Raw genomic sequence first — 17,351 nt, 5'->3', positions numbered from 1 at the left:
TACGTCAGATAACGGATATTTTTTTCCATACGGTTGAGTATTTTAATGAATCGCTGGAACAAATTTAAATTGAACAAGATTGCTTTCAATAATTGTAGCGTGTGAGCGTGATAAATCAGCGTTTACTGCGACAAAGAGTTTGCATTGAAGACGGCCACAAATCTAACTGCTAGATTGATAAGGATGTGTGATCATGTCCTAGTTGCAAGTACTCTTTACAGTCTGTAGTCTAATATTGTGAAAGAATTAAGACTATTAAAGCAGCTTGATACTTGATCGATTTTCATTCGTACACGCTTGTGCAAGTATACTAATGTGCATATGCTCGACGGTATGTGCCGATAATTTGCAGGCTTGTACAAGCAAAGTCAGATGTTTATGAGGCAATCTTTGTATCGGCCATTTGTCGAGTAACATTAAGTAAATTATCAAATTGCTATACACACTTTTCTTAGAGTATACCAAAGAAAGCCTTATTTAAACGACATTAAGTCGAAAGCTTATCATGGTAAGGTAAAGACTGAGGTTGTACGTATTTTTAACAAAAAGCAAAGGAGTGATCATAAATGTCACTATCAGTATGGTAAATTCAGTTAAAAGAGAGGAAAACTCGAAGGGAAACAGCAAGTATCTATGTTAGCACTTGCGTGTTACAGATATTGTCGAAGCATGACTATAATTTTTGTAATATCAGTTTCTCTCATGATTGCACCCAGCATTTTAATCGAAGATGTTGCGAGCAACAGGCGGTTCAGATGTTTGTCATAACATAACTACACAAATCAGGTGGTGTGTCTTCAGTTGACAGTAACATGTCAAAGGTTTTTGGATTCAGTAACGGTAATTATCCAACATACGGCGTTTCCTCTTTCTTTTACTCCTCACTGAGCAAAACAACCAAACCTTCTTTGCTTGAGATCCACGTTTTCTAAGTACGAACTGATATTTGTTAAAAGCTACCTTGGATTATGTGATGAAGGGTGTTGGTAAATGCTTGCACAAAACGCCTGATCATGTCTCCATGTCAAGCTATCTGTTATGCGTCCGGCCAACTTGTGCTTACCCATCCCCACCCATTCACCCGACCGACACCCTCTGTCATGAGACAGATGACCCACCGTTACATTGGCTGACCTCTCAGGACTGTCACGAGGACATAGCTGGCGTTTCAATCACCATCTTCCCATTAACGAAGTTAGACTGCACACACTGCCTTCAGCAAACAGTGACAGCCATAGAAAATATCTAATTCATATTTCAGGCGCAGGTCACTCAAATTGAATTATCGGCTTGGAGTTTCCTCCAAGTCATCGGCGGATGGTCTGTTTAATAAGAAAGAAAAATGGGGATGCTAAAATGCCACGAAATTAAATTACAAATCAATTTTCCATACGCCCCCCCCCCCCCCCCCCACCTCTGCCTCTTTCCTTCCCTTTCTCCCCCTCTGGGAGTATGTTTTGTGCCTACGTCTGGAGACGGACGCTCGAAGATGTAACACATTCTTCGCTTTCTCTGCTTGCAAGTCTTCGTCCTTCCTTTGTCCTTCCCTTTACCCTTTCTCCGCTGCGGCGTTTGGGACCTCTCTTCTTTACTTTCCCTTTCTTTGTTTTTCCCTTTCTCTTTTTTCCTCCCTGTGCGTGTCCTAAGGCCGACCCACACATTTCCATGCGTAGCCGGTGACGGGGTTACGCGTAATACCGCGCCCCGGGTAGACAGGTAGGACACGTACATACCCTCTGATAACGGCCAGGCCCAGAGAGGGGTGATTACCCGAGCTGATACCTTCCGAAAGTGCCGATTGGTCCCTCCGTCCGTTTCTCGGGAGGTGTGACCTGAGATGTGAACAATCACCTAAGGCGGGAGAGCCCTCAGAGAAGGCCTCCCACAAGGGAGGAGCGCGCCATCGGAGACGCCAGTAATCATGGGGGATACTTCCGCAATGGTTTCCTCATCTTCTACTATGTCTGGTCACAAGCGTAAGTTCAATGAGTCTCAGCCACAGACAGTTCTTCCATCGTTGCCACAGTTCCTTGTTTCTCGGTCTGACGAAGGTCACAACTTCTCCACGGTCAACCCTTACATTATTAAGAAAGGTGTCGACGCACTTGCAGGTCCTGTAAAGTCTTGTTCCACATTACGAAATGGCACCTTGTTGTTAGAAACAGTCAGTGCACTCCAGGCCCAAAAAATGCTGTGTACGTCACTGCTACACAACTTCCCTGTACGGGTGGAGGCGCACCGCACTTTAAATTTCTCATGTGGGGTCGTTTATACACGCTCCCTCGACGGATTGTCCAACGGGGAAATTCACCACTACCTGTCTGACCAGGGCTTAACGGCTGTTCATAGTCATGAAAAGGGTTGACACCAACACCGTTCCATCCTGTACTGTATTCTTGACATTTGACAAAGTTCAACTCCCATCGAAGATCAAAGCGGGCTATGAGATAATTTCCGTTCGCCCTTACATCCCAAACCCTACGCGTTGCTATCGGTGTCAGCAGTTGAATCATACCAGCCAGTCCTGTTCCAATCCGGCCAAATGTGTTACATGTGGCAAGAATGCCCATGAGGGTGCTTGTCCACCTCCATCCCCTCGTTACATCAACTGTATGGGTGACCACACTGCTTCCTCTCGAGATTGCCCCATTTTTAAAGACGAAAAGTTCATTCAGGAAATCAGAGGGAAGAAAAAGGTGTCGACCTTTGCTGCTCGAAAATTATTCGCCAGTCGAAAGCCCACTGTGCCTCAGACAGGAAAATACAGCACTGTCGTTGCCTCTCCTCGGCCAACAAAGGAGGCGGCCACGCAGACTTGTGATCTCACCTTTAGTGACACGGTCGTCAGATCGGCCTGCGCAAAGATTGCCCGTTCAACCTCACCACTTTCGCCTGCTCACTCTATGGCTCACCCTTCATCGGGTTCTGCTAAATCTCGAGCCCAAACGTCAGACACCCGGCCTTCAAAAAAAGACCCTACACATGAACATTTTTTACGTGCCCTAAATTAACAACCATCAGTTCCTCCTTCATCTAAACATCATGTTTCCAAGAAGGCTAATAAGAAACCCAGTTCCTCTCCTTCTCCACCACATCTCTCATCTACAGCACCACCTCGCGGTAGCCGCCGTCGGCCGTCTTCTGTGTCGCCGAGGCGCACTGCTGGCGGCCGATCAGCCGGCCGATCGCTGGTGGCAGGAGCTGCTCCTGAACAACCTATGGATCAGGATCTTCTGCCTTCGGCTGAGTGCCGTTCCACGCTGTCGGTCGCAAGCTCTGAGCAGTCGTTGAATTGACGGCAACCTTGGTCACATTCTTCCATTTTCTGTCCACCCTATGTCCATTATGCATTGGAATATACGCGGCATTGGAGCCAATCGGGATGAATTGACGATCCTATTCGCCAGTCATCTTCTGTCTTCAGGAAACAAAGCTGCGTCCCCACGACCGCTTTGTTTTCCCCCATTTTCAGTCAGTCCGATTTGATCTCTGCTCTGTTGAAGGCACTCCAGCACATGGAGGACTAATGATTCTTCTCCATAATACTCTCAATTATCACCCAATCCCCTTAAACACTTCCTTCCAAGCAGTTGCTGTCCGTCTTTCCCTCTCTGGATACACCTTCTCTCTGGATACTGTATACATTCCATCATCCACATCAATGGCACGAGCTGATCTCCTTCATCTTCTTGGTCAGCTTCCACCTCCCTATTTGCTGGTTGGGGACTTCAATGCCCACCACCCACTTTGGGGATCTCCATATCCTTGTCCGCGTGGCTCACTATTAATAGACGTCTTCCACCAAGCGGATCTTGTTTGCCTCAACACTGGGGACCCTACATTTTCGTCTGCCTCCACGACAAATTTCTCTCATTTGGACCTTTTGGTCGGTATTGTTCCGCAAGCTCGGCGCTTCGAATGGTTCCCGTTACTGATACACACACGAGTGACCACTGTCCATGTGTTCTTCGATTGCAGCCACACCTGCCATATATGCGCTCGCGACACTGGACGTTTGCCCAAGCCGATTGGACACTTTTTTCGTCTCTAGCGACATTCGATGACGGTCACTTTCCTGGCGTCGACGATGAGGTCACTCATATTACAGACGTTATTCTTTCAGCTGCGGAACGTTCAATACCTCACACCTCCGAATTGCCCGGGCGCCCTCCCGTTCCTTGGTTGAACGCGGCATGCCGTGACGCAATACGTGAGCGGCGGCTTGGTCTTCGCGTTTTTAGACACCATCCTACTTTGGCCAACTGTATCCGCTATAAGCAGTTCCGTGCGCAATGCCGTCGCGTCATCCGCGATAGCAAGAAAGCAAGCTGGGACTTCTTTACTAGCTCATTTAACACCTTCACTCCCTCCTCGGAAGTTTGGAGTCGGATTCGACGGTTATCAGGCGCGCCTAGTTTCTCCCTGGTCACTAGACTCACTGTCGGGCATGATACATTAGTGGACCCCGTCGCAATTTCTAACTCATTGGGTCAACACTTTGCTGAGATTTCGAGCTCTTCAAATTACCCGCCAGTGTTTCTCCCGAAGAAACGTGCAGCGGAAGTGCGACCTCTTGCTTTCTCCTCTCAAAATCGCGAAAGTTACAATACTGTTTTCTCCATGCGGGAACTCCAACATGCACTCTCTTCTTCTCGCCGGATACCGGATGGTATCCACATCCAAATGTTGCTGCATTTACCATACCATAGTCTGCGTTACCTCCTTCGCCTTTAAAATCGAATTTGGACCGACTGTACACTTCCCAGGCGGTGGCGGGAAGCTATCGTCGTTCCTGTTCCGAAACTTGGAAAGGACAAACATCTCCCCTCTAGCTATCGCCCCATTTCTCTCACGAGTAGTGGATGTAAGGTTTTGGAGTGTATGGTGTTTAGCTTGGTGGCTGGAGTCCCGCAGTCTTTTAACACCTGCCCAATGCGGTTTCCGAAAGCATCGTTCTGCAGTTGACCATCTTGTTGCCCTCTCCACTTATATCACGAACAATTTTCTCCGGAAACGCCAAACAGTAGCAATATTTTTTGATCTCGAGAGGGCATACGATACCTGTTGGAGGACAGGCATCCTCCGCACACTGTTCTCTTGGAGCTTTCGAGGTCGGCTGCCCCTTTTTCTTCGCGAATTTATGGCAGAGCGCACATTTAGAGTGCGGGTGAACACTACTCTCTCCCGTACTTTCTCCCAAGAAACCGGGGTACCCCAGGGCTCCGTGCTAAGTGTTGTACTGTTTGCCATTGCTATAAATCCCATTATGGATTGTCTCCTTCCTGATGTCTCGGGCTCCCTCTTTGTGGACGATGTTGCGATCTACTACAGCTCTCAACGGACCGGTCTTCTTGAACGACGTCTTCAAGGATGTCTGGATCGCCTCCACTCTTGGAGCATCGAAACCGGCTACCTATTTTCTCCCAGTAAGACCGTTTGTGTTAATTTTTTGCGTCGTACGGAGTTTCTTCTTCCTTCCTTACATCTAGGACCTGTCAACCTTCCGTTTTCGGACGTCGCTAAATTCTTGGGTCTTATGTTTGACAGAAAACTGTGCTGGTCCTCCCACGTTTCATATCTTTCGGCTCACTGTCTGCGATCCCTCAACACCCTCAGAGTCCTGAATGGTACCTCCTAGGGAGCGGACCGAGTGGTCCTTCTCCGCCTCTATCGCGTCTTAGTGTGCTCGAAATTAGACTATGGAAGCATAGATTACTCCTCTGCTCGGCCGTCTATTCTTTCTCGTCTCGACTCTATCCACCATAGTGGATTACGTTTAGTGTCTGGAGCTTTTTACACCAGCCCTGTGGAAAGCCTTTATGCTGAGACTGCTGAACCTCCGCTGTCCAATCGGCGAGCTGTCCTTCTGAGTCGTGATGCTAGCCATCTGGCTTCCATGCCTGCAAATCCGACCCATGACATTTTTTTCGACGCCTCCTTGGATTTAGGGTATGCAGGCCGCCCTTCCTCACTACTACCACCGGGAGTCCGCTTCCGGCAACTGCTCCATTCTTTTTCCTTCCGCTTTCCTAAAACTTTCTTGACGACTTGGGGTACAGCACCGCCTTGGCTCCGTCCCCGGACCTGCCTGCTCCGTGACCTTTGTCACTTTCCCAAGGATGGTACCCCTTCTCTATTTTTCGTCGGGAATTTGCTGCTCTATGCGCACAAATGAAGGATGCCACATTTATTTACACTGATGGCTCAAAAACAGCATTAGGTGTTGGGAGTGCCTATATTGTTGGCGACACCCCACTTCGATTTTTGCTTCCCAACCAGTGTTCGGTTTATACTGCGGAGCTTTTCGCTGTTCTCCAGGCTGTCCAATACATCCGTCGCCATCAGCGGATACAGTATGTTATCTGTTCAGACTCTCTAGCTCTCTCCTCAGTCTCCAAGCTCTCTACCCTGTCCACCCTCTGGTCCATCGGATTCAGGACTGCCTCCACTTGCTCCACTTGGGGGGCGTCTCTGTGGCGTTCTTCTGGATCCCAGGACACGTTGGTATCTGTGGAAATGAGGCGGGCGATACAGCGGCCAAGGCAGCAGTCTCTTTCCTTCGGCCAGCTATTTGCATGATCCCCTTCACCGATCTACGGAGTGTTTTATGTCGTCGTGTTGTTCTTTTATGGCATGTACATTGGCCGACACTTCCCCATAATAAATTGCGGGACGTGAAAGCTCTTACCTGTGCTTGGACCTCTTCCTGCCGAACTCGTCGTCGGGAGGAGGTAATTTTAAATAGACTCCGGATAGGGCACTGTCTTTTTAGCCATCGACATCTTTTAAGTGGCGATCGTCCCCCACTCTGTCCCCACTGCTCTCAGCTGTGGACGGTAAGACACCTTTTCCTTGAGTGCCCCTATTTTACTCCGTTACGCGCCCGTCTACAGCTGTCGCCTGATATAGCTTCCATTTTTAGCAGATGACACGCGCTCAGCCGATCGCGTTCTCAAGTTTAGTACTGCCAGTAAGATGACGTCAGTCATTTGAAGCTCTTGTTGGGGAAAACCAACCCCCTTCTATAGTGGTTTTTTAAAGCTTTCCTTCTGTTTTTAGTTTCTTCAATTTTTTTAGTTTTGTTGCCATTGCTGCTGGTTTCCAGTTTCGTTTTTACCTTTTCCTACGTCACAGACCGGGCGCTAATGACCGTAGCAGTTTCGCGCCCTAAAACCATAACAAAAACAAAAAAACATTCGTGTATTTGGTGGTCACGAGCTGCTGTGTACTGCTATATTGACGTTCTGATATTTTCATAGTGATACCCAACATTTGGCAGTATTTATGCATGATGGAAATGTTGAACATTCACAAATGTGTACCTCAAGCTTCCTCTAGGAAAAAAATACTTCGGTTGCAGCTAAGATACAGCAAAAGGGTCTGAAAGGTTTAATGTACTGTGTTGTATCGAAGAATTATGACTTTGTACCTGAGATCTTTTACGAGGGGGAGAAGAGGGCTACATCAAGCCAAGCTTTTGGGTTCGTAGCTTGTTTATTGTTTCTGTTTAAAGAATGTTAAGCCTGATGTATAATGAAACAATTCTATGACGACCCACGAAATTAGCATTTTGAATACACGGTTTTACCTTACACAATAAACAATTTGAGCAGTAATAATACACATTACTTTATCCTTATAGCACGGCTTGGTTTCTAATGGCATTACATTGGCAGTGGAATGTTACTTACTACACAAGAGTATGCCAAAAGACATAATAAAAGAAATAGGCGCCAAACTCGGATTGTTGAAACAGGAAATTAACACAAGTGTTTTATAGTTTAATAACTGTTGCAACTAGAATCCACTGTGAAGTAAACTAAAACGCGTATTATTTGCACATGGTTCCCTGCTCTGGAGTGAAGTAGGTCACATTCAAGCACTTTCTTTACTGGTTCACATTTTCTGCTCGTTTGATAACCTCACGACAGGACGATAAGACTCGGCGAAAGTCAAAACAAGCGCCTTTCAGAGTAAGTATTGTAATAGCTGCGTGCATCGAAATAGGTCGGGTCATTCATTCTCCATGAAAGTTTCGTTCAAATGTAGACTGTATTTCATAATCAACACTGCATTGCTTAGACTTCGGCATAACGCCTGCTGATATTGGTACCAAATAGGCAAGCCGTCTTTGTATTTGGCAGTGAGTGAATTTTATGGCACCTTTAGCTAAATCGTTAATTGATCCTAGAGTTAAGAGGCTATATTAGCGAGACTCAAGTCGGATATTGGTTCCAAAATAAGTTCATATTTAATAAGGAGAAATATTTATTTAAGCATTTGTGACGAGACTAAGGTTGGAAGAAATATAGAGGTACAAACAGTTACAGAGCTGGTCTGTGCAAGACATTATTCAAGGAAATGCTGACAGGATGGTGGAATAAAGATGGTTTGCGCGTTATCAGCTTGAAGACTGTACAACCGTTGTCGTGAATGAATGTAGGCAAGGGGAACGTAGTTGCATCAGTGATTAGCCTACCTTCGTAAGGTACAATGCCTGAAAATATTACTCATATTTTAAAGACAACTATAAAAAAGTTGGTAATAGTAAGAAAGCAAGTTTAAAGATCTGTGAGTCCGTTGTTGCAACAGTCTTGCAGAGCTTTACATATCACCTTGTCGTAAACAAGGTTTTAGAACAGACAGTTATTAAAAAGTTATTATAATTTATTATTGTTGTTTTGATATGAGATCGTTCCGGACAGGAGGTACGAAGAGAAGCTGAAGTTGCTATGCACCCGAAGGTAAAATTTACCACCCAGATCGAGAGAAATATTTTCTTTTTTTACTTGAAGATAACTAGCAACTTAAGCATCAAATTGTAATTTACACGTGGTAAGGAATATATGGTGCTTCATTTAGGGGTAATCTTCCGTAACGTTGCTTATTGTTTTTAAAAATAGTCTCACTCATATTTAACTGATGTTTTTAGTGATGCGACTACCAAAGTGTAAATAATTAAATACAACGCTGTATGCAACGTGTCCATTAACTGCACATCAGCCTTGACTAATTTTCTTGATCTTCCATAGATTTTACGCAATAGTTCACACTATATCACCGGCTGAGAAGTGTCATATTTATATCGGATGTAGTGCATGCAAGAATATATCAGAATATTGAAACACTTCAGACTGGGTGAACTGGCGTGTGACGGAAACTACGAAGACATTTTGAGAGTAGAGGGACATACTAACGAAAATAATGAAGTGCTGCATAATAGGAGTAAGAGACATGGGATGAACATGTTTAGGGAAATTTTTCTAAAATAGAAACTAAGCTCAGTGATTTGTCATTGAATGAACTTAGTATAGTCCTAGTAGTTCCTTGAAGATAATAAGAAATTTTCTTGTGTGATGTATGCTGGTGTCTTAATTGCCTTTCTATCCTCTTTTTTTTTCCCGTAGCCTGCGGCTGTTAACGCGAAGGTGTGGCACTTCGACCACTGCAGGACGTGTTCCACGTTCTCTACTCGTTTGCGACACGCATATCACCTGACATTTTGTCTGTACCAGTCTTTTGCGTATTGTGGAAAGATATTACACTTTGTACTCTACCTCCAATGTGTGGTGCATTCATAATGCAAGCATCTAACGACAATAGTTAAAAAAATTTGAATCGTTCGCACCATCAACGTAATCAATATTTACGTCGAAAGTGATGCGGTTAGAATTGCGCTGTACCTAAAACACGGCATCTGATGGTCAAATTTTCACCTCACGTTACTTTTGGTACAGTTCTCGAACCACGCTACTGTTTGTTGTGGCGAACAGCGTCGGAAGTGAAGGAATCGTGGGTGATGCATTGAAGTTTCGTCACGAGACGAGCGCGAAGGCGTTTCAAATAAAATTTGTGAGGACAACAAATACAAGGCACTGAGGGATAGTGGATCTCAGTTTACGTCTAGGAGAAAAGGTCTGTCCCTGGAAAGAGCTAAGAGGTAAGGTGAGTGGAATAACGTTGTAGCTGCTGCTCGTAATGAAAGTGCTTTTCGTAATCCACGTAGCCAGTTACGTGTATTTGCTTGGTTCTAATACAGTAGGTCTAGTTTAACAGTTTGCCTAAACTTGAATGCCTTCAACATAATTTTGGTTTTTCATACGATTTTCATTCTAACGTACCGCAATTAAAATAACAAAGTGGATGGCAGCTATTGGTTTAAAAAACAGATGCCATGGCAACAACCAGTCAGATACCGATTCTGTTGAGGTGTCGTATCGTTCTGCCACCTCAGGCACCTGCCAGTCACTTGCAGATGACGGTTCGGACCGTTGACGTAACAATCGTGATACATTTCCGTTGTTTTGTTTTGTTTCCATGTGTGGCATTATTATTTTACCAGGTAGAAAACCCTAAACTAGTTGCGAAAGTGCGCAGAAGTGATATTACTAGCAAACTCGGAATTGCACGTTAACGGGCAGCGTGTGAATGTATGTAGAACGGAAACTCAGCTATTTCTGCCTAAGCTGTATTCTGTGCCCAGGCAATTAATGTAAACAGACATCACCGTCGCCCCCCCCCCCCCCCCCCCCACATGATCAACTTGTCACTTCGTTATTGCGATAGAGCTATAAATATAGCATGTTTTGTGAGATGTTCGCGTATATCAGAAATAGAGTTTAGTTTTTTCTGATAAAAATTTTTCCAGTGTCAGTTTTCGTGCGGAGATTTATCGGCAAATTAGGTGCAGCTCTTCGAGTTTTTATTAAGCTGATTGATAGACGTAAGTTTGGGCTTACAGTGCAATGAGACTGCTTCTGAAGAGACTAAAGTCACACCGCCATTATTCACTATCGTATCATTCGCCTTAGAAACGGGTAAGCCACACGTACATTAGGACACTATGTTAAAAATCATCTAAAGCAGTCGTCGTCAAACTTTCTTACTCAATAGCCAATATTCACACTGCATGGCGGCTCTTTGGCCCCATACGTACCGATCTCGTTAACTGGTAGACTACATAAATTACTATGCTGTGAGCCCCCCCCCCCCCAAGCTAATAACAGCATAACAGCTATCGTACTTAAATTTAAATGGATTATGCCGTATGAAACACAATCACAAATATCATTTACTAAATATCTGTAATATCATTCTTCTACTCATTGCTTATATTTCAACACATCTAAATTAATTTCATGTTCTTTGCTACCAATACGCTCGAAGAAAAGACAAGTAAAAGACGCACCACAAAGGAGTTGCGCAAATTGGTCAGATATTGATTTCCATACAGATATAGACTGAAAATGCAAAACTGTAAACTCTAGGGGCCGACGGATGACTGTGTGACACTCCAGCGCTATTTCACCTGCAGCTGGTAAGGATAGTAAACAGGGGACATATCGACACCAGAGCATGAAGTCTTTGTAATCTCATTCTGTATACTCATTTGGACAGTATGTCGTGCAGATGGACGCGTGAACAATATGCGCATATGTTAGCATTTGAGAGGAAGTATAGAAGACCTCAAAGAAGCCGACTAGAGTAATAGAGGGATCACTCGACAACTGAATAGGAGCGGTGCTAAAATTCGGTAGATATGAGCAAACATGACCGCAAACAACGTTCAAAAAGAGCCGACAGACAGGCGACATAACGTGAGGACCGAACAGTAGTCATAGAGGCATTGAGTACTGGATTCATCATAGCCATTGATCCGACATGCAACTGGCGCTTCAGCGACAAGGACCAATAATAGGTAGCACATACAAAGGCGCTGGGCACACGCAGCCCCCTTTTGCCGATTATCATTGACATACGTCCACCAAACATCCAGTTTGTAGTGGTTTCGGGTACATTTACCCTGGAATCTCATTGGCAGTAGTAGAATCTTCTTCATTGATGACTTCCGCTTCCAGGGGACTCATGACACTTTCGTATGTGGCGCACATAGGGCCTCGAGCTATTGCTACCCATTCTTCCTTCCCTGGCTGCATTTCCTTCACCCTGCCCCCCTCCCACCCTATCCACACTCCTTCCCCATTGCTCCCTCTTTCCACTCTCTTGATGTTCCAATTTATATCCACCTGGTTCACTGTATTGCTTGCAGTTTAGTTCCTTCTGTTTGTACTCTTTCATCCTTCTTGGCTTTTAGGTGCCCACTTGAGGTTTGACCTCAACTTCTAAATTTACTGCTTTTAGTGTGAGCCATTGAGGGAAGAACTTCCTCCCCAGTGTCAACAGCAAGAATTCGTCCACCCCCTTCGTCGCCCGCCGCCCCGCCCTTCGTCGCCCGCCTCCCCGCCCTTCGTCGCCCGCCTCCCCGCCCTTCGTCGCCCGCCTCCCCGCCCTTCGTCGCCCGCCTCCCCGCCCTTCGTCGCCCGCCTCCCCGCCCTTCGTCGCCCGCCTCCCCGCCCTTCGTCGCCCGCCTCCCCGCCCTTCGTCGCCCGCCGACCCGCCCGTGTAGTAGGGCTGTTAGGCACCCAACACACCCAACAAGGAGATCACACTACTGATACCTGAGCTGTTCCCTCCCCATGTACGCCAAGGAATGTTAGCTTTTCTTCATCTACATCTACAACCATACTCCGCAAGCCACCTGACGGTGTGTGGCGGAGGGTACCTTGAGTACCTCTATCGGTTCTCCCTTCTATTCCAGTCTCGTATTGTTCGTGGAAAGAAGGATTGTCGGTATGCCTCTGTGTGGGCTCTAATCTCTCTGATTTTATCCTCATGGTCTCTTCGCGAGATATACGTAGGTGGGAGCAATATACTGCTTGACTCTTCGGTGAAGGTATGTTCTCGAAACTTTGACAAAAGCCCGTACCGAGCTACTGAGCGTCTCTCCTGCAAAGTCTTCCACTGGAGTTTATCTATCATCTCCGTAACGCTTTCGCGATTACTAAATGATCCTGTAACGAAGCGCGCTGCTCTCCGTTGGATCTTCTCTATATCTTCTATCAACCCTATCTGGTACGGATCCCACACTGCTGAGCAGTATTCAAGCAGTGGGCGAACAAGCGTACTGTAACCTACTTCCTTTGTTTTCGGATTGCATTTCCTTAGGATTCTTCCAATGAATCTCAGTCTGGCATCTGCTTTACCGACGATCAACTTTATATGATCATTCCATTTTAAATCACTCCTAATGCGTACTCCCAGATAATTTATGGTATTAACCGCTTCCAGCTGCATTCTGGGCGACAGAAGAACCTTAGATCAGCAGGGAGCCTGACATCTTTTTGAGAGATGTCACTTCACCAAACTTGGTCTCAATATTCTCCACAAACAAGTGTCGCACCCCAAGATGGAGAGCCTGGCCCTCCTGCCATGTTGTAGCCAGGGAAGGAAAAGCTGCAGGGTAATACAAAACAGCATTCAATGATCCATCATTTGGAGAAACAGCCATTTGAGATCAGCCAAATTTTTGCAGCTTGATACAATTCATATGCCAAGCACCTGACTTGATACCAGCCACACCATTCAGGGATTCGCCCCATGCGTGCCACGCAGCCACAGCAAGGGCCACCTGGCACAGCAGGCGTTGCTGGGAATTCTGGTACTCCAGGAAGTTCAAAACCATCGTACAAGACGCCTCCTGAGACGCGGCAAGGTAGGAGTAGGCAAAATGCAACAGGGAATAACAGTATTAATGTACTGATAGTAAACTGCAGGAGCGTCTATAGAAAGGTCCCAGAACTGCTCTCATTAATAAACGGTCACAACGCCCATATAGTACTAGGGACAGAAAGTTGGCTGAAACCAGACGTAAACAGTAATGAAATCCTAAACTCAGATTGGAATGTATACCGCAGAGACAGGCTTGACAGCGAAGGGGGAGGCGTGTTTATAGCGATAAGAAGTGCAATAGTATCGAAGGAAATTGACGGAGATCCGAAATGTGAAATGATTTGGGTGAAGGTCACGGTTAAAGCAGGCTCAGACATGGTAATTGGATGTCTCTATAGGCCCCCTGGCTCAGCAGCTGACCTGCTATTTTGTAGCTAAATGATAAAGGATCTATCTTTCTGTGTATTCGCAGCACATTACACTTGTCTATATTGAGATTCAATTGCCATTCCCTGCACCATGCGTCAATTCGCTGCTGATCCTCCTGCATTTCAGTACAATTTTCCATTGTTACAACCTCTCGATACACCACAGCATCATCTGCAAAAAGCCTCAGTGAACTTCCGATGTCATCCACCAGGTCATTTATGTATATTGTGAATAGCAACGGTCCTATGACGCTCCCCTGCGGCACACCTGAAATCACTCTTACTTCGGAAGACTTCTCTCCACTGAGAATGACATGCTGCGTCCTGTTATCTAGGAACTCCTCAATCCAGTCACACAATTGGTCTGATGGTCCATATGTTCTTACTTCGTTCATTAAACGACTGTGGGGAACTGTATCGAACGCCTTGCGGAAGTCAAGAAACACGGCATCTACCTGTGAACCCGTGTCTATGGCCCTCTGAGTCTCGTAGACGAATAGCGAGCTGGGTTTCACATGACCGTATTTTTCGAAACCCATGCTGATTCCTACAGAGTAGATTTCTAGTCTCCAGAAAAGTCATTATACTCGAACACAATACGTGTTCCAAAATTCTGCAACTGATCAACGTTAGAGATATAGGTCTATAGTTCTGCACATCTGTTCGACGTCCCTTCTTAAAAACGGGGATGACCTGTGCCCTTTTCCAGTCCTTTGGAACGCTACGCTCTTCTAGAGACCTACGGTACACCGCTGCAAGAAGGGGGGTAAGTTCCTTCGCGTACTCTGTGTAAAGTCGAACTGGTATCCCATCAGGTCCAGAGGCCTTTCCTCTTTTGAGCGATTTTAATTGTTTCTCTATCCCTCTGTCGTCAATTTCGATATCTACTATTTTGTCATCTGTGCGACAATCTAGAGAAGGAACTACAGTGCAGTCTTCCCCTGTGAAACAGCTTTGGAAAAAGACATTTAGTATTTCGGCCTTTAGTCTGTCATCCTCTGTTTCAGTACCATTTTGGTCACAGAGTGTCTGAACATTTTGTTTTGATCCACCTACCGCTTTGACATAAGACCAAAATTTCTTAGGATTTTCTGCCAAGTCAGTACATAGAACTTTACTTTCGAATTCATTGAACGCCTCTCGCATAGCCCTCCTCACACTACATTTCGCTTCGCGTAATTTTTGTTTGTCTGCAAGGCTTTGGCTATGTTTATGTTTGCTGTGAAGTTCCCTTTGCTTCCGCAGCAGTTTTCTAACTCGGTTGTTGTACCACGGTGGCTCTTTTTCATCTCTTACGATCTTGCTTGGCACATACTCATCTAACGCATAATGTACGATGGGTTTGAACTTTGTCCACTGATCCTCAACACTATCTGTACTTGAGACAAAACTTTTGTGTTGAGCCAACAGGTATTCTGAAATCTGCTTTTTGTCACTTTTTCTAAACAGAAAAATCTTCCTACCCTCTTTAATATTTCGATTCCCTGTTCTGCGTTAACTTTTTCAAATAGTTCGGGTCTGTTTGTCACCAGAAGGTCTAATATGTTATCGCCACGAGTCGGTTCTCTGTTTAACTGCTCAAGGTAGTTTTCAGATAAAGCACTTAAAAAAATTTCACTGGATTCTTTGTCCCTGCCACCCGTTATGAACGTTTGAGTCTCCCAGTCTATATCCGGCAAATTAAAATCTCCACCCAGAACTATAACATGGTGGGGAAATATTTTCCAAGTTATCCTTCAGGTGCTCAGCCACAACAGCTGCTGAGCCAGGGGGCCTATAGAGACATCCAATTACCATGTCTGAGCCTGCTTTAACCGTGACCTTCACCCAAATCATTTCACATTTCGGATCTCCGTCAATTTCCTTCGATACTATTGCACTTCTTATCGCTATAAACACGCCTCCCCCTTCACTGTCCAGCCTGTCTCTGCGGTATACATTCCAATCTGAGTTTAGGATTTCATTACTGTTAACGTCTGGTTTCAGCCAACTTTCTGTCCCTAGTACTATATGGGCGTTGTGACCGTTTATTAATGAGAGCAGTTCTGGGACCTTTCTATAGACGCTCCTGCAGTTTACTATCAGTACATTAATACTGTTATTCCCTGTTGCATTTTGCCTACTCCTACCTTGCCACGTCTCAGGAGGCGTCTTGTACGATGGTTTTGAACTTCCTGGAGTACCAGAATTCCCAGCAACGCCTGCTGTGCCAGGTGGCCCTTGCTGTGGCTGCGTGGCACGCATGGGGCGAATCCCTGAATGGTGTGGCTGGTATCAAGTCAGGTGCTTGGCATATGAATTGTATCAAGCTGCAAAAATTTGGCTGATCTCAAATGGCTGTTTCTCCAAATGATGGATCATTGAATGCTGTTTTGTATTACCCTGCAGCTTTTCCTTCCCTGGCTACAACATGGCAGGAGGGCCAGGCTCTCCATCTTGGGGTGCGACACTTGTTTGTGGAGAATATTGAGACCAAGTTTGGTGAAGTGACATCTCTCAAAAAGATGTCAGGCTCCCTGCTGATCTAAGGTTCTTCTGTCGCCCAGAATGCAGCTCTTCCTGCTTATCGTCTTGGCCATGTTACAGTGTCGATTACCCGTCACCAATCTCTGAATATGATCCAGGGTTGATTTTTCATAGTGAACTCATCCTACAAACTGATGAACTCCAGGCTAATCTGGAGCAATGCAGCATTCATTTAGTTCGACATGTGCTGAAGGGACACAGACAACTGCACCAGCACTGGCGCCTTCATTCTGGGTTTTGAGGGGCATACCCTCCCAGAGAAGGTGAAAGGGATGTGATGTGAATTCCTATGTTTCGCCAAACATAAGGTTCTTTCAGTACTTGTATTTTGGGCATATATCTTTGTGCTGTACAATGGACCTTCTTTGTGGTGGCTGTGGACATGCACTCCATGAGGGAAAATCCTGTATCCGCCACCTGTGTCAATTGTTATGACCTCCACTCCCCTAACTCGCCATATTGTCCAGCTTACAAGAGAGAAAAGAAGATCAAAAAGTCCCTGGATCACCTATCTTGTGCTGTGGCTCGTGAAATATGACTCCAGCCAGTGTACGTTTCTCCAAGTTTTGCCGCAGTTATATTAGTTTCTCATTAGTTATTGCTTACTCCAGCCCCATCCCCTTCTCCCCTTCTTCTCCCCTGCAGTTCCCACAACCTACCTTTTGTGAGCTGTTCCTCCTCACAGGCCAAAGAAGCGCCCCCCTTGTTTAACACCTGCTGGTAATAGGGCTCTCCCCTGGGACCACTCTCCCCAGCATCTCTGACCAGAAGCCTACTACCACAACTTGGCTCTGAGGTGCACCATCTTGAACCCCAAGGTCCTATCAGTTCCAGATCTTGCAGATGCCTGTACTCCCTCTGTGCTGTGCCCTCATCCACCTCCAAAGG

The sequence above is a fragment of the Schistocerca cancellata genome, chromosome 5, assembly GCF_023864275.1.
Source record: "Schistocerca cancellata isolate TAMUIC-IGC-003103 chromosome 5, iqSchCanc2.1, whole genome shotgun sequence".
NCBI lineage: Eukaryota > Metazoa > Arthropoda > Insecta > Orthoptera > Acrididae > Schistocerca > Schistocerca cancellata.
This window is presented reverse-complemented; position numbering follows the sequence as displayed.